Source organism: Triticum urartu, chromosome 3 (assembly GCF_003073215.2).
Source record: "Triticum urartu cultivar G1812 chromosome 3, Tu2.1, whole genome shotgun sequence".
In the NCBI taxonomy this organism is placed as follows: Eukaryota; Viridiplantae; Streptophyta; class Magnoliopsida; order Poales; family Poaceae; genus Triticum; species Triticum urartu.
In genome coordinates, this window is record NC_053024.1 from 38,827,290 (window position 1) to 38,850,770 (window position 23,481).

A 23,481-nucleotide genomic window follows, 5' to 3' on the forward strand; every position below is an offset into this window, starting at 1 on the left:
CATGCTTGCTTGAATTGTGTGATGATTGCTTGACTTGTCCTAAAATAGCTAAAATCTGCCAAGAACTAAAATTGGGAAAAGGTTAAGTTTTTATTTGGTCAAGTAGTCTAATCACCCCCCTCTAGACATACTTTCGATCCCACAACTCTACCTTGGTGACCCCGTATGTCGATGAACACAAGAACAGTCTGTGCTCCAAACACCCGGAGCAGTGCGACGACTGGATTACATGTGAACACATCAGGACTTTCAGCAGTTGGTTGGAAACACGTCTCAGAGGTGACAACACTATTTGTGATGAGTTGTACTTGTTGTCTAGGGGACCATCTTTGACTGTATTGACTTACAAACGATACGAGATAAATGGGAACACTGAAGGAAATATGCCCTAGAGGCAATAATAAAGTTATTATTTATTTCCTTATATCATGATAAAAGTTTATTATTCATGCTAGAATTGTATTAACCGGAAACATAATACATGTGTGAATACATAGACAAACAGAGTGTCACTAGTATGCCTCTACTTGACTAGCTCGTTAATCAAAGATGGTTATGTTTCCTAACCATGGACAAAGAGTTGTCATTTGATTAAACGGGATCACATCATTAGTTGAATGATCTGATTGACATGACCCATTCCATTAGCTTAGCACCCGATCATTTAGTATGTTGCTATTGCTTTCTTCATGACTTATACATGTTCCTATGACTATGAGATTATGTAACTCTCGTGTCCCGGAGGAACACTTTGTGTGCTACCAAACGTCACAACGTAACTGGGTGATTATAAAGGTGCTCTACAGGTGTCTCCAAAGGGACATGTTGGGTTGACGTATTTCGAGATTAGGATTTGTCACTCCGATCGTCGGAGAGGTATCTTTGGGCCCTCTCGGTAATGCACATCACTTAAGCCTTGCAAGCAATGCAACTAATGAGTTAGTTGCGAGATGATGTATTACGGAATGAGTAAAGAGACTTGCCGGTAACGAGATTGAACTAGGTATTGGATACCGACGATCAAATCTCGGGCAAGTAACATACCGATGACAAAAGGAACAACGTATGTTGTTATGCGGTCTGACCGGTAAAGATCTTCGTAGAATATGTAGGAGCCAATATGGGCATCCAGGTCCCGCTATTGGTTATTGACCGGAGATGTGTCTCGGTCATGTCTACATTGTTCTCAAACCCGTAGGGTCCGCACGCTTAAGGTTTCGATGACAGTTATATTATGAGTTTATGAGTTTTGATGTACCGAAGGAGTTCGGAGTCCCGGATGTGATCACGGACATGACGAGGAGTCTCCAAATGGTCGAGACATAAAGATTGATATATTGGAAGCCTATGTTTGGATATCGGAAGTGTTCCGAGTGAAATCGGGATTTTACCAGAGTACCGGGAGGTTACCGGAACCCCCCGGGAGGTATATGGGCCTTAGTGGGCCTTAGTGGAAAAGAGAAGAGGCAGCCGGAGATGGGCCGTGCGCCCCTCCACTCCCTTGATCCGAATAGGACAAGGAGAGGGGGCCGGCCCCCCTTCTTCTTTTCCCCCCTCCGCGAATCCTATTCCAACTAGGATTGGGGGGGGGAATCCTACTCCCAGAGGGAGTAGGACTCCTCCTGGCGCGCCTCTCCTAGGCCGGCCGCACCCCCCCTTTTGAGCCTTTATATACGGAGGCAGGGGCACCCCAGAACAACACAAGTTGATCCACGTGATCATATTCTTAGCCGTGTGCGGCGCCCCCTGCCACCATAGTCCTCGATAATATTGTAGCGGTGCTTAGGCGAAGCCCTGCGACAGTAGTACATCAAGATCGTCACCACACCGTCGTGCTGACGGAACTCTTCCCTGACACTTTGCTGGATCGGAGTTCGGGGATCGTCATCGAGCTGAACGTGTGCTAGAACTCGGAGGTGCCGTAGTTTCGGTGCTTGATCGGTCGGGCCGTGGAGACGTACGACTACATCAACCAAACGATTCCGCTGTCGGTCTACGAGGGTACATAGACAACACTCTCCCCTCTCGTTGCTATGCATCACCATGATCTTGCATGTGCGTAGGAAATTTTTTGAAATTACTACGTTCCCCAACAAATACATTTTACACGATCGCCCAAGATCAAAAGAGCACCAACCAAGACAGCGGTGTCCGCTTTGATGCAGCAACCGAGAGCGGAAAGGATACTTATTATGGTTACATAGTGGACATATGGGAACTTGACTACGGACCTAATTTTAAGGTCCCTTTGTTTAAGTGCAAATGGGTCAATCTGTTAGGCGGCGGGGTACAGGTAGACCCACAGTATGGAATGACAACAGTGGATCTGAAAAATCTTGGGTACACTGACAAACCGTTCGTCCTAGCCAATGATGTGGCACATGTTATCTATGTGAAGGACATGTCTACCAAACCAAGAAAAAGAAAAGATAAGGAAGCGAATACATCATACGATGAGCCAAAGCGCCACATAGTTCTTTCAGGAAAAAGGGACATCCTGGGAGTGGATGGCAAGACAGACATGTCTGAAGATTATGAAAAGTTTCATGAAATTTCTCCCTTCAATGTCAAGGCTGACCCAAGCATCCTGATAAACAATGAAGATTATCCATGGTTACGGCGCAATAAGAAAATGACACAAGCGAAGAAAAAGTGAAGACTTTCTCCCGCAACTATTATGATGATACCATGCCAAATTTGTAACAGACGAGTATGCTATGCCAACTTTTTCAGAGTTCATTTGAAAACTATGAATTTAGGTGGAATTTTCTCTATAGGTGCATCTATGTTCAAATTTTAACTATTCAAATTTGAAAACTAATGGCACTGACAGAAAGTTTATATTTTTTCTAAAACTAATGGCACTAACAGAAAGTTTATAATTTTGCTGACCTAAAAGCAAAAAGAATTAAAAAATAAAGCAAAAAACAAAATAAAATAAATAATACAAAAAACAAAACAAAAAAACTGGAAAAAAATTAAAATAGCAACAATAAGTATTTTGTTGTAAGTAGAAACAAAATAAAATAAATAAAGCAACAAAGAAAACAAAAAAACTAAAAAAGTGTTTTCAAATTTGAAAACTAATGGCACTAACAGAAAGTTTATAATTTTTCTAAAACTAAAAGCAAAAATAATTAAAAAATAAATAAAAAAACAAAAGGAAAAAAAATAATGCAGAAAACAAAACAAAAAAACTGGAAAAAAATAGGGCTCACCCCTATAATATTTGTTATGACTATCTAAAATTACCAAATTGAGTATAATGATAAAACACAGTAATATTAAATAGCAGGAAAAAGATTGACTCAAAAATCAATTTTTATAGTAAAGTTATTCATAAACTAGTGATTCAGACAAATTTAAAAAAAAATCAAATTTGAACTATTCAAATTTTAAAACTAATGGCACTAACAGAAATATAATTTTTGTGACCTAAAATAAAAAAGAAATCACTACAAAACTATAAGTATTTAGTTCTGAGTAGAAACAAAAAAAAACAAAAAAAACAAAAAAGTGCCACCTACTGGGCCCCCACGGCCTGAATATGACTAGAAACCCTACATTGGGCCAGGATTCAGGCCCGCGGGAGGCCCAGTAGGCCCAAAGATACAGATTGCAGTGTTAGGCCCGAAAGCCTGCTTTATAGAGGAGCTCGAGAGGGTATGCGCACCGCACCTTATAAACAGGTGCGCCTCCCTCTCAACTAGCGAGGTGGGACTAAATATTTGGGTTTGGGGCAGCACAGGCCTTTGGTCCCGGTTGGTGGCACCAACCGGGGCTAAAGGGCGGCATTAGTCCCGGTTGGTGCTACGACCCGTGACTAATGCCCCCCTTTAGTCCCGGTTGGTTCCACCAACCGGGACCAAAGGCCGCCGCTTTCCGCCTTTGGGCTGCTGAAAAGAGGCCTTTGGTCTCGGTTGGTGGCACCAACCGAGACTAAAGGGGGGCATTAGTCCCGGTTGGTTTCACGAACCGGGACCAATGCTCTTGCTATATCTACAACACTTGTCAAAAATTTCATTCAGTTCCTCATTCTCCCCGCCGCCGACGCCGCCCTCTGCCCCGACGCCCTGCTCCTCGTCGTCGTCGCCCGCGCACGTCGTCGCAACCCCCGTCGTCGCCCGCGCCCCGCGCCGCCCCGTCGTCGCCCGCGCCGCCCCGACGTCGTCGCCGCCCCCGCCGTCGCCCGAGCCCCGCGCTGCCCCGAGCCCGCCGTCCTCGTCGCCCCTGCCCCGTCGCCGCCAGGCGCTGCCCCGACGCCGCCCGCCGCCCGCCCCCGCCAACGCCGTGGTCGTCGCCGACGCCATCGCCGCCACCGCCGTCGCCCTCGCCCTCGCCGGCCGCCCCCGTTGTGAGCCGCCGCCGTCGAGGCTCTGTTTATATATGCAAAAAATTATACATATATGCAAGTATATATGTATTTTATATATGCAAAAATTTATATATCTAGCTAGGAAGAAGGAAGAAAGGAAGAAGAAGAAAAACTTATATATGAGAAATATATGTATGTATATATGAGAAATGTATGTATGTATAGATGTATGTATGTGGATACATGAGGGGGGCCGATATACCCCCTCTCCGATAGCATTTTTGTGCATTTTAGGTTAGTGTATATATATGTTGATGTATATATGCAAAAGATAGATTTTTAGAAAAAATACTATTTTTTTCTGTTGATGATATGATGATGTTTTTTTTCATATATGCATTTTTTCATATATGTATTAATTTTTTTAAGTTGTTAGTAGATATCGATTTTAGGTTAGTGCATTTTATCACTGACTTTAGGTTAGTTGATCGATTTAGTGCATTTTATGTTTGTTGCATTTTAGGTTAGTGCATTTTATGTTAGTGGAGAGGAAAAAGTAAAATAAGGAAAAGGAAAATAAGTAGAGAAAGAAGGAGAAGAAGGAGAAGACGAGGAGAGGAAGAAGAGGAAGAAGAAGAAAAAAAGAGGAAATGCTAGATGTTTTTTTCATATGATGTTTTTTTTCATATATGTATTAATTTTTTTATTTAGGTTGTTAATTAGTAGATATCGATTTTAGGTTAGTGTAGAGGAAAAAGTAAAATAAGGAAAAGGAAGAAAAGAGGAAGAAGGAAGAAGAAGAAGAAGAAGAAGAAGAAGAAGAAAAGGAAGGAGTGGAAAAAGGAAAATAAGAAGAGGAAGACTTCTTTTTTCTTCATGGATATATGCTAAAGAAAACGAGGGGGGTGATAGATGATGATGAGGGGTCGAGAGTGGGACGAGAGGTCGAGAGGTGTCGAGGGCAGAAAAAAAATGTTATCAGGGACGAGGGTCGTCGAGGGGTCGAGAGAGGGACGAGGGGTCGAGAGAACTAAATAAGAAGAAGAGGAGGAGAGGAAGAAGAGGAGAAATAAATAAGAAGAAGAAAAAAGAAGAAAAAGAAGAGGAGAAGAAGAAAGGAATAGTGGAGAAGAAGAGAAAATAGAATATATTCTATTTTTTCTTATTCTCCACTATTCCTTTCTTCTTCTCCTCTTTTTTCTTCTTTTTTTCTTCGATCTTCTCCTCTAGGATTTCAGGGTCGAGGGTTCGAGGGGTCAAGGGTCGAGGGTTTCAGGGTCGAGGGTTCGAGGGTTCTATAGGGTCGAGGGTCGAGGGTTCCAGGGTCGTCTAGGGGTCGAGGGTTCCAGGGTCGTCGAGGGTTCGAGGGGTCGAGGATCGCCGAGGGGTCGAGAGAGGTTTCCTAGTGTCAAAGTATTGAAGAAATCTATGCCTTCATCATTAGCCGGAAGTAACCAGGGCAGGTTGGTACGGAGTTCTGCAAAGTTGTTCTAGAATGGAGTCCCGGATAGGATAATCCGCCTTTTGGTACGAATTCAGCAAAGGCCTTCCAAATAGCGATATTCAGAAGGCTCTTGCTGAACTTTGTAACAAAAAGCGAATTATCCTATCTGGGACTCCGTTCCAGAACAACTTTGAAGAGCTTCGTACCATCATGCACATGTTACTTTCGCCTAATGATGAAGACATGGTTTTGTTGAATCCTTTGACACTACACAACCTCTCGACCCCTCAGCGATGCTCTCGAACATGAGAGGAAGAAGAGGATAAAAAAAGAAGAGGAAGAAGAAAAAAAAGAGGAGAAGAAAGAATAGAGGAGTTCTTCTCCTCTATTCTTTCTTCTCCTCCTTTTCTTCTTCTTCTTCCTCTTTTTTTTATCGGGAACGAGGGTTGTCGAGGGACATAGATGTAGTGTCGTCGTTGTCGATATATACCCCCTCCCGATAGCTTACTATGATTAGGTAGCTAGTTCTACGTTTGGCACTAATATATCCATCTGTCATGTTTGAATAATAATTGCCATGTTGTAAATATTTGTAGAAACTATGGACACCGCCCGAGACGAAGCAAAAGAAGCGTTGTTGAGGGACATAATCGCAGAAGGAAGTGATGCCGTCTCGTTGTTTCTCAACGACACCGATGGTCTGGAAGGAGAGGGTGAACAAGCTGGCTACGGTGACCTAATGCCGGTGCAAGAAGAAGAACATGAGGACGGCTCCGGTGACCCAATGCCGGTGCAAGAAGGAGACCGTGATGACGGCTCCGGTGACCGAACCGAGTCCGGCCAGGTATATATATTAGTTAAGCCTATGCTGACTAGCTGATTGATGCATTCATTGTTTTGGTATGTACACATATTAATTAAGTCTTTGTTCTTTTTTCTAGCCCTCCGGATCGAGCACAACTTCGTTAAAGAGATGAGGCCCGAAGAAAAAGTTGAGCTCGGATGAAAAGTTTGAGATCATAGCAATTGCGCCCGACGGCCAACCTATTGAACCCCTCCGGACAAAGAGCGCATTTGTTGCTCAGTGCGGGGTTCTGGTTAGGGACAAGATCCCGATAAGCATCCAGCAATGGTTTAAGCCGGCTACAGAAGACCCTGAGGTGTCTTATGTCAATGATATGCAGAAAAATGATCTTTGGACTGAGCTGAAGTCAAATTTCACCCTACCGCCAGAGGATAATCCAGAGAACCCAATTAAAGAGAAATTAATCAAGTCTTTTGCTCTGAAGAGGATGGCAGAACTATTCAGGAGGTGGAAGAAAGAGCTGAATAAGTTTGTCGAAATTAATGAGACACCAGAATTCAAGGGCAGATATGAGAAGATCAGAGATCACTGGCCCGCATTTGTGGCCTACAAGACATCGGAAAAGAGTCACAAGATGTCGGCGACAAACAAGCAAAATGCTGCGAAGAAGAAGCTTCACCATCGCACGGGGTCAGGTGGCTACCTCGTAGCCCGGCCTAAGTGGTCCAAGAGTGAGAATGATCTGGTTCATAAAGGGATCGAACCAGAGACAAGTAACTGGCCAGACCGTTGCCGGACTTGGTTCTTCGGGGCTGGCGGAACCCTGGACCCTGAAACAGGGAAGTGCATCTGGACGAACGATCAAATGGACATACCAGTCAGTAAGCTTAAGCAGTATATCGAAGCAGCGCAGGAAGGGACGTTCTTTCCAGACAGAGAGAACGACGAGCTCACAATGGCCCTCGGGAATCCTGAGCACCCTGGACGGACACGAGGCATGCCAGGCTCCGTTCCGTGGAAGGTTGGGTTTCCGGACGCAGGCGGTTACAAATCCCATGAGAGGAGGAAAAAAGTGCAGCAGACCCAAATGCAGGCGCTGCAAGCAAGGGTAGATGCGATAGAGGAACGAGAAGCAAATCGCAGCAAACGTACTGCCGAAGCCTCCCCCGAAGCTACCCCGCCATCTCAGCGCAGAAGCAGCGTGGCTTCCACCGAGCTGCTTCAGCCAGAGCATGCCTTGACGGCTCCTGCCAGCTATCCTGTGGATGCTATCACGAAGTCTCAAAATTGCCACCTTATGACGCAATGGATGAATTTGAAGGTCAAGGCGGCTGTTGGCTCTATTTATCCTACTGAACCCGGCGCAACTTTTCACTGCCGGCCGATTCCAGAAGGATATGCTAGGGTGATGGTGGATGAGATAACGGAGGGATTTGAGGACCTCCAGCTTGACCACCCTACCGGTGAAGGGGAGACTCGGCTGGGGTCTGCTTTGAAGACTCCATGCCTATGGCGGAAGGAGCTCATCAACCTTCCGAACTGGACGCCTCCGCCTCCTCCTCCTCCTCCTCCGGCGAGTCAGGGCACTCCGCCTCCACCGCCTCCTCCTCCGGCGAGTGACGATCTGGGCCCTTGGCCGGCTTCTTCTCCGGCGCTTGGCGGCACTCCGCCTCCTTCTCCGCCTGCGCTGACGCACCCGAGCAGCCAACCTCCTCCTTCTCCGCCTCGTCAGCAAGGGCGGAAGAGACCTGCCGCCGCTCCAGCTGCTCCAGTGCGTCGTAGTCCTTGTCCTCCGCCGCTTAAGCAAGTAAAGAAGACAACCGCTACGTCTGCTCGGTCGGCGTCTAGCAGTACAACCAGAGGCGGGAGGACATACAGATTCGGTCCTTCTCTAAAGACTCCAGAGAAGTTACCATACGAGAGGACCCAGGAGGAGAACGCCGAGATCGCGCGAGAAGAAGTGAAGAAATTCTTTGAAGGGGTGAAAGCAAAGAAACATCCACCTCCGGAGGAGAAGGTAGATCGGGTGAAAGTGAAGCGCACTCTGGCTGCCCTGACAAAACCACCGAAGTCTGATCTGCCGAAAGGAAACTATGACCGCATTATTGGAAAGGAATTTGCCGAAGCGGAGTCGGGAAGTACTGTTAGTGATCAAAGGCTGAAAGAACGACGAGCTGGGAAACAAATTGCCCAGCTCGGCGAACAAGCGAAGCCATCGTGCCCCCCGCTCAATGTGCCTAGCCACAACATCGATAATGATCCGAGGATGGTGCCCGGTTATAGCAATCTTGCAGATTACCTTCCCGACGAAGTACATTATGAACCCATGGACGTGCAGATACAAAGATACGAGTACGGAAAGCCTCTCGTCAAAGATGAAAGATCTCTATCAACGATGATGCGAAGATTGCATGATTGGTACTTGAAAATCTGCAGAGACTCTGGGGGGAGGAGTACTTTGTATGCGAGAGTTAAACCGGAGCATGACCTCGTTGGAATTGATCTATTGCCTGTTCCATTTGAGGAGTTCTATCAGTTTTTCAATCAATTGGCCCTCGATAAAACAACGGTCGCCTGCTACTGTCTGTAAGTAGTACTACTTCTGTCATTAAGTTTCTCTATATAGCTTAGCTCTTTCATTGCATGTATTTATAATCATCCTCACTATATTATGCAGATTGAAGATCGTCGAATTGAAGAAAAGACAAGTCGGTGATATTGGGTTCATTAACACATATCTCATAGATGCAACTCAGGTTAAACTTCATGCCGCAGCTATCGAGGCCAGCTTGCTACGATCGTTCGTAATAAATCAAAACAAAGATATAATACTCTTTCCTTACAACTTCAGGTGAGTGTTACTGTCTTGTGCGTATTCGGTTTCCCTTATATATTAGTCAAGGTTATAGTAATGTAATTGATGAGTTATGCATGTGTGTGCAGTTACCACTATATTCTCCTAGAGATTAAGCTTGAGAAGGGAGTAGTAACCGTCTTGGACTCTAAACGAAAAGATCCCAAGGAGTATGCGGACATGACTGAAATCCTCAAGAAGTAAGTTAAATCGATCATTATCCACCATATCAGCAACTTTGTTCATTTCCTGATATCAAGTAATTGTTTTCTTTGTCCGGCAGGGTTTGGAGAAAATTCACCAAAACAGTTCCGGGACTGCCAAAGGAGCTGGAATTTAGACACCCGAAAGTAAGTACTATAGTAGCATGTTCCGCCCATCTCCTAGTGATTCAAGCGCTAGTTTCATCAATACCATTTAGCATTCTTGCTTATCAGTTCGATTGACCTCTATTTCTTGTAAAGTGGTTGTGGCAGGAACAAGGGAATGATTTCTATGGATACTACATCTGCGAGTCCATCCGCCACACGACCTGTGAGCGGGGCGGGTACTCTAACGAACAATATGAAGTACGTAAATAACAACATTCACAATTTTATTTTATTACCATCATTTGTGTTGAGTTTCATTCATATATATATATATATATATATATAGATGTATTGACCCCCTTCTTCAAATTAGATGTTTCGGAAGCGGGATGAACTCCTAGCACCAGCTCGCATGCGAGCAATTCAAGAGGAATTGGCGGCATTCTTTCTTGACCACGTGATCCCTGAAGACGGAGAATTCTATGTGGACCCTGAGTCCGTATGATTATATTTGTAAGAGATAATTATTGTATATATGTAGCCGGTAGTGTCAGATAGATATACGAGAACTTGTTGTTCGACCAATCTCTCGGAGAAGGAGAGGTGGTCGATATCACTTCTCTCTGTATATATGCATATATGTTCATGACGATGTTCTGTTTCCTTCGTTTGCTTACTAGCTAGCTAGCGTGTCTAGTCCTCTCTATATACGTATGTATAGTACGTAGCGTCGACCAAGCACGGACATAAGAGAGGACACTTCTCTCTATTAATTATAACTAGCTAACACAATATATGAAACACCTAAATTAACCCCCCACATCCCCCAACCCCCCCCCCCTTTCAAAAAAAAACAAAAACCCCAGCCACATATTAATTAATTAAGTCTTTGTTCTTTTTTCTAGCCCTCCGGATCGAGCACAACTGAGGTAAAGAGACGAGGCCCGAAGAAAAAGTTGAGCTCGGATGAAAGGTTTGAGATCATTGCAATCGCGCCCGACGGCCAACCGATTGAACCCATCCGAACAAAGAGCGCATTTGTTGCTCGGTGCGGGGTTCTGGTTAGGGACAAGATCCCGATCAGCATCCAGCAATGGTTAAAGCTGGCTACAGAAGACCCTGAGGTGTCTTACGTCAATGATATGTAGAAAAATGATCTTTGGACTGAGCTGAAGTCAAATTTCACCCTACCGCCAGAGGATGATCCAGAGAAGCCAGTTAAAGAGCAATTAATCAAGTCTTTTGCTCTTAAGAGGATGGCAGAACTATTCAGGAGGTGGAAGAAAGAGCTGAATAAGTTTGTCGAAATTAATGAGACACCAGAATTCAAGGGCAGATATGAGAAGATCAGAGATCACTGGCCCGCATTTGTGGCCAACAAGATATCGGAAAAGAGTAAGAAGATGTCGGCGACAAACAAGAAAAATGCTGCGAAGAAGAAGCTTCACCATCGCACGGGGTCAGGTGGCTACCTCGTAGCCCGGCCTAAGTGGGCCAAGGCTGAGAATGATCTGGTTGAAAAAGGGATCGAACCAGAGACAATGAACTGGCCAGACCGTTGCCGGATTTGGTTCTTCGGGGCTGGCGGAACCTTGGACTCTGTAACAGGGAAGTGCATTTGGACGGATGAGCAACTTGACATACCCTTGAAGAAGCTTCGGTACTATATCGATGCAGCGCAGAAAGGGACGTTCCTTCCAGACAGAGAGAACGACGAGCTCACAAAGGCCCTCCGAAATCCTGAGCACCCTGGACGGACACGAGGCATGCCAGGCTCCATTCCGTGGAAGGCTGGGTTTGCGAACGCAGGCGGTTACAAAAGCCACGAGAGGAGGAAAAAAGTGCAGCAGACCGAACTGCAGGCGCTGCACGCAAGGGTACAAGCTATAGAGGAACGAGAAGCAAATCGCAGCAAACGACTTGCCGAAGCTTCCCCTAAAGCTACCCCGCCATCTCAACGGAGAAGCAGCATGGCTTCCACTGAGCTGCTTCAGCCGGAGCTTGTCTCGACGGCTCCTGCCAGCTATCCCGTGGATGCTATCACGGAGGCTCAAAATTGCCACCTTATGACACAATGGATTAATATGAAGGTCAAGGCGGCTGTTGGCTCTGTTTTTCCTAATGAACCCAGCGCAACTTTTCACTGCCGGCCGATTCCAGAAGGATATGCTAAGGTGATGGTGGATGAAATAACGGAGGGATTTGAGGACCTCCCGCTTGACCACCCTACCGGAGAAGGGGAGACTCAGCTGGGCTCTTCTCTGAAGACTCCATGCCTATGGTGGAAGGAGCTCATCAACCTTCCGAACTGGACGCCTCCGCCTCCTCCTCCTCCTCCTCCGGCGAGTCAGGGCACTCCGCCTCCTCCACCGCCTCCTCCTCCGACGAGTGATGATCAGGGCCCTCGGCCGGCTCCTTCTCCAGCGCGTGGCGGCACTCCGCCTCCTTCTCCGCCTGCACCGGCACGCCCGAGCAGCCAGCCTCCTCCTTCTCTGCCTCGTCAGCAAGGGCGGAAGAGACCCACCGCCGCTCCGGCAGCTGCTCCGGTGCGTCGTAGTCCTTCTCCTCCGCCTTGTAAGCAAGTAAAGAAGACAACCGCTCCGTCTGCTCGGTCGGCGTCTAGCAGTACAACCAGAGGCGGGAGGACATACAGATTCGGTCCTTCTCTGAAGACTCCAGAGAAGTTACCATATGAGAGGACCCCGGAGGAGAATGCCGAGATCGCGCGAACCGAAGTGGATGACTGGTTTCAAGGGTTGAGAGCAAAGAGACATCCACCTCCGGGGGAGGAGTACTTTGTATGTGAAAGTTAAAAAGGAGCATGACCTCGTTGGAATTGAACTGTTGCCTGTTCCATTTGAGGAGTTCTATCAGTTTTTCAATCAATTGGCCCTCGATAAAACAACGGTCGCCTGCTACTGTCTGTAAGTAGTACTACTTCTGTCATTAAGTTTCTCTATATAGCTTAGCTCTTTCATTGCATGTATTTATAATCATCCTCACTATATTATGCAGATTGAAGATCGCCGAATTGAAGAAAAGACAAGTCGGTGATATTGGGTTCATTAACACATATCTCATATATGCAACTCAGGTTAAATTTCATGCCGCAGCTACCGAGGCCAACTTGCTACGATCGTTGGTAATAAATGAAAACAAAGATATAATACTCTTTCCTTACAACTTCAAGTGAGTGTTGCTGTCTTGTGTGTATTCGGTTTCCCTTATATATTAGTCAAGGTTATAGTAATGTAATTGATGAGTTATGCATGCGTGTGCAGTTTCCACTATATTCTCCTAGAGGTTAAGCTTGAGCAGGGACTAGTAACCGTCTTAGACTCAAGACGAAAAGATCCCCAGGACTATGCAGACATGACTCAAATACTCGAGAAGTAAGTTAAATCGATCATTATCCACCATATCAGCAACTTTGTTCATTTCCTGATATATCAAGTAATGTTTTCTTTGTCCGGCAGGGTTTGGAGAAAATTCACCAGAAAAGCTCCGGGACTGCCGAAGGAGCTGCAATTTAGACACCCGAAAGTAAGTACTATAGTACCATTTTAAGCGCATCTACTAGTCATTCAAGCGCTAGTTTCATCAATACCATTTGGCATTCTTGCTTATCAGTTTGATTAACCTCTATTTCTTGTAAAGTGGTTGTGGCAGGAACAAGGGAATGATTTCTGTGGATACTACGTTTGCGAGTCCATCCGCCACACGACCTGTGAGCGGGGCTACACTGACGAACAATATGAAGTACGTAAATAACAACATTCACAATTTTATTTTATTACCATCATTTGTGTTGAGTTTCATTCATTCATATTATATATATATGTATTGACCCCCTTCTTTAAATTAGATGTTTCGGAAGCGGGATGAACTCCTAGCACCAGCTCGCATGCGAGCAATTCAAGAGGAATTGGCGGCATTCTTTCTTGACCACGTAATCGCTGAAGACGAGAATACTATGTGGACCCTGAGTCCGTATGATTATATTTGTAAGAGATAATTATTGTATATATGTAGCCGGTAGTGTCAGATAGATATACGAGAACTTGTTGTTCAACCAATCTCTCGGAGAAGGAGAGGTGGTCGATATCACTTCTCTCTCTATGCATATATGTTCATGACGATCTTCTGTTTCCTTCGTTTGCTTACTAGCTAGCTAGCGTGTCTAGTCCTCTCTATACGTATGTATAGTACGTAGCGTCGACCAAGCACGGACATAAGAGAGGACACTTCTCTCTATTAATTATAGCTAGCTAACACAATATATGAAACACCTAAATTAACCCCCCCAAAACCCCCAACCCCCCCCCCCCTTCAAAAAAAAAAAACAAAAATCCCAGCCACAGAAATGCTGACGCGTGGATGCCTATTGGTCCCGGTTGGTGCCACCAACCGGGACCAAAGGGTCTCCTGCCTGGGCTCTGCGCACTGCCCACGTGGAGGCCCATCAGTCCCGGTTCTGGATTGAACCGGGACTAAAGGGTCGGGGCATTAGTACCGACACTCTAGTCCCGGTTCGGGAACCGGGACTAAAGGCCCTTACGAACCGAGACTATAGGCCCTTTTTCTATCAGTGCAATGATCAAGTCGTTACTACAAAAATTGCCGAAAAAGCTGGTTTACAAAGATATAAAAGGTTTGATCTCTTGCTTATATTATTGCATCTCCATTTCTTCCTAGGTCACTTCAGTGCCGTTTATAATTAACTAAGGCCCTGTTTGATAGCAAAGTATTTTCTAAGTATTTTGATAATACCATAGTTTTTGAGATTACCATAGTATTTTTTACAATGACCTGTTTGGTAGTCCGTAACAACTGTGGTTTTAATACTGTAGTATTTGCCAAACTGTGGTTTTTTCTCTGCATAAAAAAAAGAACCTCAGACCTCTTTTTAAAAAATAGAGGAGCCGAAAAGAAGGGTCTCCTTCGTTATCCTTCCCCTCTCTGTTCAACAACTCGCTCCTACCACGCCGCCGACGCGCCGCCCTGTCGTGTTCCTCGTCGGCCATGGGGAAACAACAAGACGGCAACGGAGAGACCAAAGGTGAGTGTCCTTCATCCTCCCTCATTGGCTCCTCCCACATCTTCACGCCAGCTGCTGGCCCCTTCCTCCACCCGTGACGGAATAGGCCAGGGCACTAGATCTATTTGGTTCTTGCTATCTCCAAAGGATGAATCCCCCTCGTGATTGCGAATAAAGTTATGAAGTGCACAACATGCTATGACAATATCAGGTTGAGATTCAATTGGGTAATGTGAAGCACACTTCAATACAGGGAAACGCTTCTTCACAACGCCAATGATGCGCTCGATGTGATTACGGAGTTGTGCATGCCTGAGATTGAATAGCTCTTTAGCATTTTATGGTCTTTGGTTGCATTTGGCTTGCTCGTTCAAATGGTACCTGAAATTCAAAACATAATGAAGATAGGTCACGAAGAACGGTCAACAGCTCCGTCTATGTGTAGCTTCACTATCAGGTGATTCACAGGAAATGCCGTGCCATGGATGATCTTTTTTGTATATACAAGCCACCCGTTGGGTTGTTATGCATGCTGATGGTTAGGATATCCAGCTAGCTAGCTACAAAAACTCAACAGAATAGTATTCAAACGGCCGGCCAGCTGCATGTCCTTCCCCTGCTAACGGCTAGGTAGCTGACTGTTTGTACGCAACAGCTAGGCAACAATACTGTGTTTTGCGGCAACAACCAAACATATCATAATAATCTCAATACTTCAAGATACTTTGGTATTATCAAAACCGTGGTATCTTGTACCCATTGACAAAAATACTGTGGTTTTCAATACTTCGGTTTTTCTAATATTTTGCTACCAAACATAGCCTAAATGGGACAACAACAGTTGTTCCCGTCGTTGCAGAAGGCCCCAGGGATCGCGGCATGTCGCCGCCGCCGCAAAACTTCATGCACCGTTCGTCGGTGCAGTTTGGGAAGTGTTTGGAGTAGCACGAAGCCGGCAGGGGAAAAGCACAGGGTTTATCCATCTGCATACGGGGTGTAAAGAAATGAATGCTTAAAAAAAGTACAGATTAGATATCCAATCTGAAAAAAAATGCTTCATCGTCTGGTCTCAACCGCGACAGTGCAAATTAAATAGAATATTAAGTGATTAACCTTTCTATGGGCGTCGCATGAGGAGAGAAGAAGGCTGGCGACGAAGCAGCACAGGGCGCTCGTGTTCTTCTTCAGCATCGCCATATGTATAGTACAGCAGGAGGCTAACTACACGTGGCGTACGTACAGTTCTTCTTTTCCCTGTGTTGTTATTTGTGATTTGTGTGTGTTTATATAGACCCGTAAATACATTGGTGTGTCTGCCTAGCTAATTATAAGCACGAATTAAATGTTTCATTAATGTTTTAATTCAAGTACAAATAAATGGATATATATCCTTTTTTTACGGGGAATGGATGTATATGTTGTGTATGGACAAGTGGATAGCTACTGCATGGATGCTCATGGAAGAACTTACTAATTGTGATGATTTTTATTCAAATTTAAGAATGACCAAAAATGTCTTATAAGTGTATTACTCCTTGCACTTTTGATTTGAGAATCATTACTTCTTGCACTTGTTGCCTCATGGGTTAACCCACAGAATACGGGCGCTGCTGTGTATGCTCAGAGCGAGCGGTACCACTCGCGTCGCTCGCTCCCTTTGCGCGAGATGGGCCTGTCCCAGCAAGCTGGTGCAGTATGTTTTTCTTATCAATTCTTTTCTTTGATCCCTCTGATTTATAATTTAAACAATACATGAATACAATACATTTTTTTTAAATTCAAAAAATGTTCCCATACATTTCAAAAAATTTCCTGAATTCAAACAATGTTCATTTTTTTCATGAATTCAGAAATTATTCAAGAATTCTAAAAAATATTCACAATTAAAAAATGTGCAAGTATTCAAAAAATGTTGCTGAAAATTCAAAAACTACTCATGCCAATTCAACAAATGTTCATGAACTACTTTTGAAAGACTGATTTTTTGGGGAAAATAACATTTGTAAAAAATATGAAAAATTTCTGAAATTTTGAATAATTTTGGAAATTATATTTGTTTAAAAACACAGACATTTTTTGTAACTGTGACCAAAATTTGAATTTTTAAGTATTTTTTGGAAAAACATGAGCAAATTTTGAAAGATGAATATGTTTTGTAAATTTCGTTTTTTTTAAACATAAACAGATTTGAAAATTTTGCACATTATTAAAAAATGTTATTTTTGTAATAATTTTGAACAATCTGGATGTTTTGGACAATTTTGGAAATGTGAATTTTTTTGTAAATCTATGAACATTATTTAAAAATATGAATAACTTTATGAACATTATTTGAAATTATGAATAATTAAGAAAAATCCAAAGAGTTTTTGGAAAGTAAGTAAATTGATAGCTATTACTCTCAATATGGCCAGCCTAATTGTGAACATTCGAAGACATGGTGGAGGAGGAGCTTGTGCTGGCGCCTATGTTAGTGTTCCGGCATGCACGAGAGGAGTAGCGTTACAACATCTTCCTCCTCGAGTAGCACCGACTGGCGGAGGGCCAGATCTACAGCGAGCGCACGAGTGTGGAAGCCGTGGCAGCTATAGCCGTAGCGAACCCAAACTTCGTCGCCGAGCAGTAGGTACTCTACGAGGCCACCCACGCTCAAGCCGCCGCTCGCAACACACAAGCGGCACAGCCGGACGCGGAGGCCGCGTTTGCTGCTCAGGCGATCGCGGATGAGAACGCCACCAGCTGCAAACACTGTTTGGCCATGTCAGCGGGACGATGAGAGTGCTGGCCCCTCCACTTCCATCATGGGGCTCACATCCACCAACCACGGATAGGTCGCAGACTCCGACGAGGATGAGTAGGGCATTGGAGGCGGGAGTGCATTGTGTCCCAAGTGGGCCGGTCCGTCTCCCATGTTCTACTCTTTCTCACCGGCGACCGCACCTTCACTTCGCGGGTCTTATTGGCGTCACTCATGGAGATAGTAGATGGAGGACACAATTGCACGAAGGGAACAACAAGGACTTGGACGATGGACGCCACTATGAGCTAGGTTTAGGTCCGGTCCTCCTTTTTTCTTAATGAAAATTTTCTGAAATGTAATGAATTTCGGCCGGTTTGTATGAAAATCCTCCAGTTTATTGAAACTAGGCTTGAAATGTATGTGGTTAGCTTTGGATGGCTACCTCCCGCATCCGTGTCCGCAGACTCCCCCTACAAACACACACACATGGGCGGATGCGGTGTCCAGTTTGCAGGTCAACCTTGAAGATGGCTAATATTATCTTTTTGAGGACATCCTGTAAGGCTCACCTTCGACTTCTCGATGCCCGCAAAAGGATGCAACCTCGATCGCCTACGGTGAGAGCGTTTTTTTTATACATGTCAAGGTTGTCCTGCAGCTTGAGCTCGGCGCGCCCTACCTTGCTCACTTCTCGCAAGGACAACCAAAGTAAGGTATACATTACGAAGATGGTAATTTCAGCACCCCAAGAAACATGGGTGTTGATTGGCGAAGTTCCCTTATTTGCATTGGAAGTAGCTAAAATGATTGTGTGAATGCTGGTTGATTAAGATATGTAAGTGCTTTCAATTAAAAAAAGAGTGGCTGGCCTGATTATAGCATCAATATTAGCAGCCCCAGCTGTACTTTATGAATTGTTAGCATGTCTGTGCAAAATATTTCGTATTTAGTTGGGTTGATTTAGTTTTTTCAAGGGAGGGGGTACGTACCTAGGTATCTGGATCGAATTTTGGAGCATTATGCATTTATGGAAATATAGTGAATATTCGATGTAATTAACCACACCTTTTTTTTGCGGGAATCAACCATTATACCAACCACACACAACGCAAGCCAGCCATCATGTTATTGCCTTGTTTTCCTACATATTGCAAGTTTTTGCAACCTCACTATGTACTCCCTCCTTTTTGGTTTATAAGGCTTATCTTAAATTTTTTTTGTTTTTCTAATTTAGAGGGCTCATCTCCATCACATTTTTAGTTTTCAATGTGCATTAAATATTTGCATGCAAGAATTAAAAAGGAACACACCAATGCATGTAATGTTCCTACTCATTTAGTGGTCAAGCATGCATGCACTATAATTAATCCAAATTAATACATGAGTTTAATTAGGACAGTTTTGTAAGTACGAGATACAATCCTCCAATCAAAAAAATGCCTTGGCTAATGAGATTTAGATTTGAGCCCTATAAACTGAAAGGGAGGGAGTAGCTAGCTCTCTCCCCATCATCTCACTCTCTGGCATTGCGTTGCTCGTGTGTCCCAAGAAGTAAAGCTCGGGCCCTCACTTTGAGAATGGCAGCGGCAGAGGGCAGCAAGGAGGAGACGAGGAGGAGGAAGGCAGAGCGGGTGGCGCTGCCGGCGGGCATGGTACTGGTGCAGGTGTTGACCGTGGTGACGATGCTGTTGTCCAAGGCGGCGCTCAACGGCGGAATGCAACCCCTGGTCCTCCTCGTCTACCGCAACCTCGTCGCTGCTGCCACCATCGCCCCCCTTGCCGTCGTCTTTGAGAGGTATTGAGCCATGGTGCGCAATTTCAGTTAGTTTTAAACCATTGTATCCGTGTTCGGCGAAACACGTAGAGTACATCATTCATGAATGCATGCATGAAATGTCATTTGTTTTGCTTAGCTAGGTTGACTGACGGACAGCATGAATGCATAGGTATACACATGCCCGTACTTATAGCCGCCAGGTGTATGCTCATCGATCTGATCATTTGGGCACATGACAGTGCTAGACATGTCGCAACCGCCAGCTGTAGGCACGCTCGGTCGATGATCTGATCATTCACATGACAACAACTGCAGCCACGTCTGGATTCTGGAAGGAGTTTTTTTTCCTTTTAAGTACTGTTTTTTTTGAAAGGACAGCATATTTCCCTAACATGCATGCAATTTTCCATTTGATTCTCTGCATTTGCATCATCTGTTCTTCTTTCATTAATATAGCTACTGTCGTTGATGATTGCGCCACTGTCGTTGATGATTGCAGGGAAATATAGAAGAAAGTGAGCATGGTTGTTCTGGGCTGGATCTTCATCAACGCTACTTTCGGGTTCGCATCCAACTATAGTATAGTGCAGCCTGTAATGCAATGCGCTTGCATGCTTCTACATTTGTTCATGTCCTCAGTTTATTGCGATGTGATTTCTGATCTGTACGAAATTATAACTCTGTTCATAATCTCGATCCTTGATGTTTTTTCTTTATCCTTGATGTTAAAAACAGGGAAAGCTTATCAGCATTAGGCTAGGCTAATCCACGCTACTAATATGGTAAATGTCTATGTTACGTTTTGAAGATTTTTGTTGTCCTTCCACTTGTCAAATTATAGTAATGTGGTTATCAGTATATATTGAAGTAATGTGCTTATCAGTATCTAAATTTTACCACGATAACAATGTATGATTACTGTGCTAAATATGTATGATTGCCAGGTAAATATTTATTAGGGATAGTAGCATTGCTGTGAAAGGCCAGGGTGAGTATTAAAATGTTACTCTAAATAGGTAAAAGATGAGGTGAGGCTGTAAAACTACTACTCCTTTATCCCATATTAATTATCGCTCAAACGGATGTATCTAGCACTGAAATGAGACTGAGAGTATCATGGAAGTCCTACAATTGATCGAGAGTAGCGTTATGTAACCTAATATATAACCAAGTTATTTTCTTTTTGTTGTAACTAATTAAGTTACTATCACCTCCATCGCAGCCAAATGGTTGTACATGCGTGTAACCTGACAACTAAATGGCTATAATTTTGCAATTGGCAATGAAAAATTATGAAACATGTCAACATCGGACTAAGTTTGGAAATCTCGTCAGTGTAGCAGCCATCAGTGAAAACGTGTGGTTAATCGGTTTGACGGTTGGTGAAATAAGAGTTTTTGGAAGTTTTCAAAACCATTTTTTCGTAATATATGTTATGTTTACATGTCTACTCTCTTTATTTGCATGCATGTGTGAGAAAGTGGCACAAAAATAACAGACATCGAAATTACGTCAGGCTATTGTGTTGGATTCTCAGTTATTTAATATGTATTCAGTACAATTTTGGACCTTAAGACTATGTTACGTTTTTATTTAATAATATAGCTGCATGCATCAATTGATGCACAGGCCGGGGGTCATCCTCCTTTAAAAAAAGTCTTGCATCCAATAAATTTTGAATTATGCGTGTATGATGCAGAGTTTTGCTGGTGACGGGGTTGTACTACTGCGCCCTACGGGCCACCAGCGCCGCCTATACCGTCAACTTCTTCAACCTCATTCCCGTTGTCACCTTCCTCATCGCTGTCGTGCTCCAGGCCGAGCGCATCTCCCTCGGCACCTGGCCCGGCAGGATGAAGCTGGTCGGCACGGCTGTTGGTGTCGCCGGCACCATGGTGGTCAGCCTATGCAAGGGCCCTCATCTCCCGCTGCCGCACCTCCGACCGTCCAATGCCCACGCCCACGCCAGCGCACCGGCACCAGCGTCGGTGATCCAAGGTGGCCGCGACATGGTCATCGGCACGCTGTTCATGTGTGGGAGCTGCGTGAGCTATGCACTATGGTTCGTGGTGCAGGCTAGGGTTGCCAAGGTGTTCCCTTCCCGATACTGGTCCACCGCGCTCACGTGCGCGGCGGGCAGTCTGCAGTCAGCCGCGGCTGCCGCGGCGGCGGCCGTCCTAGCACCCCGCGAGGGCTGGGCGGCGGAGTGGAGGATGGGGTGGGACCTACGCCTGGCCACGGTGGTGTACTCCGGGGTCTTCAACACCGGCGTCACGTTCGTGCTCGTGTCGTGGGCGGTGGCGCGCCGCGGCCCCGTGTACCCTCCGATGTTCAACTTCCTGTCGCTCATTGCCACGACTGCGGTTGACGCCGGCATGCTCGGCACCGACCTCTACCTCGGCGGTGTTCTCGGGGCGGGCCTTGTCGTCATGGGGCTCTACGCGTTCCTCTGGGGCAAAGGCAAGGAGCTCGCTGCCGCCAAGGCGGGCAACGGCGAGCAAAAGCTGCAGCGTGGACACGCCGATGATGGCATTGCCTAGCGGTTTGGCCTAGCAAGCCAGAGCAGTCCATACGGAATTAACTGAACTATTAGTCCTAACTTGAAATTGTCAGTGAATCAACCTGTGGTTGGATGGTTAGAGGGACTGTGGTATCCCCAGCCCATCAGGGTTCAAATCTTGATGCTCGCAGTTATTCCTGGATTTATTTCAAGATTTCCGGTGATGCGCATTCAGTGGGAGGAGACGTTTCCGGCGATGAGCGCTTGTGTCTGTATTGATGTTAAAAAAAACTTGAAATTGTCCTTGACAAACACTACTACATGAGGATTTTTCTTTTCTCTTTCTAAAATAGTATTGTGCTGACGTGGCTAGTGCACGGCAAATTGAATGTTTTTCATGGCAATTCATATTGCCACGAGGATGGCAAATCTTCACCAAGCACGACAAATCCTATGATAAGAAAAGAATGCTAAAGAAAGTTACAATCCTCAGACAATATAAATTGCCATAAAACCCGTTTGATTTGCCATGCCCTCCAGCAAACATTTGCTGCTATCAAAATCCTTCTTTCATACAAGACCCCTTCTTTGTTATTGATGGTCTAATAATGCTTGTTATAATTAGCCAGTCCATGTGTACTCTTGTACTAGTAGAATAAAGAAGGGATTAGTCAGTCACCGAACCTACTCAAAAAAAGAAAATAAGAATCACCGGACCTACTCAGATGCTAATTGCTGCTATATGTACGAAAGTGCTCTCGTGAGCTCGAGCTCACATGCACCCTTGCTACAGTATAATTTTAAAAATATATTTTTTTTAAAAAGAAAAAAACTGAAGTTTTTGGCCAACAAACATTGTTGTGTTTTTCGCATGCGTGCAAACTTTCGTGATAAAATGGCATTCATGCAGGTCATGGCAAAACAACAAAATCGATGCTCCAAAGTGCTTCCAAAACAGTTTTTTTAGCATGATTTTGCATTTTTGTCGAGACCTCCACAAATGTCATTCCATCACCAAAATTGGCCCGCATGTGAAACACACATCAATGTTTGTTGCAAAAAAGTTTCAATTTTACTGTAGCAAATGGTGCATGTGAGCTCGAGCTCACATACTCCATGCCCCTGTACATACACATACGCAACTGTATATACCTTCTAGAGTTGTAATCGCACTAGAAATAAATAAAGTAAACAATAGCCACACATGCCCATGTTTTCTTTCTTCAAATAAGTGTTGTGAGCTCTGTCATTTCTATTAGGAGGAGTGAGAAGTTGTACATAATCAGACTACAGATACACTAGGCCTTGCCTAGGGTTATGTGCTATCTAACAGAGGAACAACGCCCATCATCTTGAACAACTCTGTGAAAGGCCATTGCTCTCTCCCTCATAAGTTCCCTGATCATATAGAGCGTACATTGTTGCCACTGTCCTATATTCATTCCTAAAAATCCTATCATTCTGTTTGTTCCATATTTGTCAGGCACTGTAAAACCTGACCACATCGAGCCTCCTGTCTAATTTCGGTGCGTCCTTCATGTCGATCGACCACCAATCTGCATACTTGTCCGGAACTGGAGCGGTTGTGGGGGCTGGCTGAATCTCTTGGAAGCCCGAGGAGGATGCCATTCCTACAAATTTGCGTAGTAGCAAAGTTGCAGGCTATAAAGAGATGGACAACGGACTCGGCAGCCGAG

The 23,481-nt window shown here is 44.8% G+C and overlaps 1 pseudogene; it reads left to right on the forward strand.

Annotated features, from left to right (window-relative positions):
• The first annotated feature begins 19,084 nt into the window (after window positions 1-19,084).
• On the forward strand, window positions 19,085-21,824 carry LOC125546591 (annotated as a pseudogene).
• The last annotated feature ends 1,657 nt before the right edge of the window (window positions 21,825-23,481 follow it).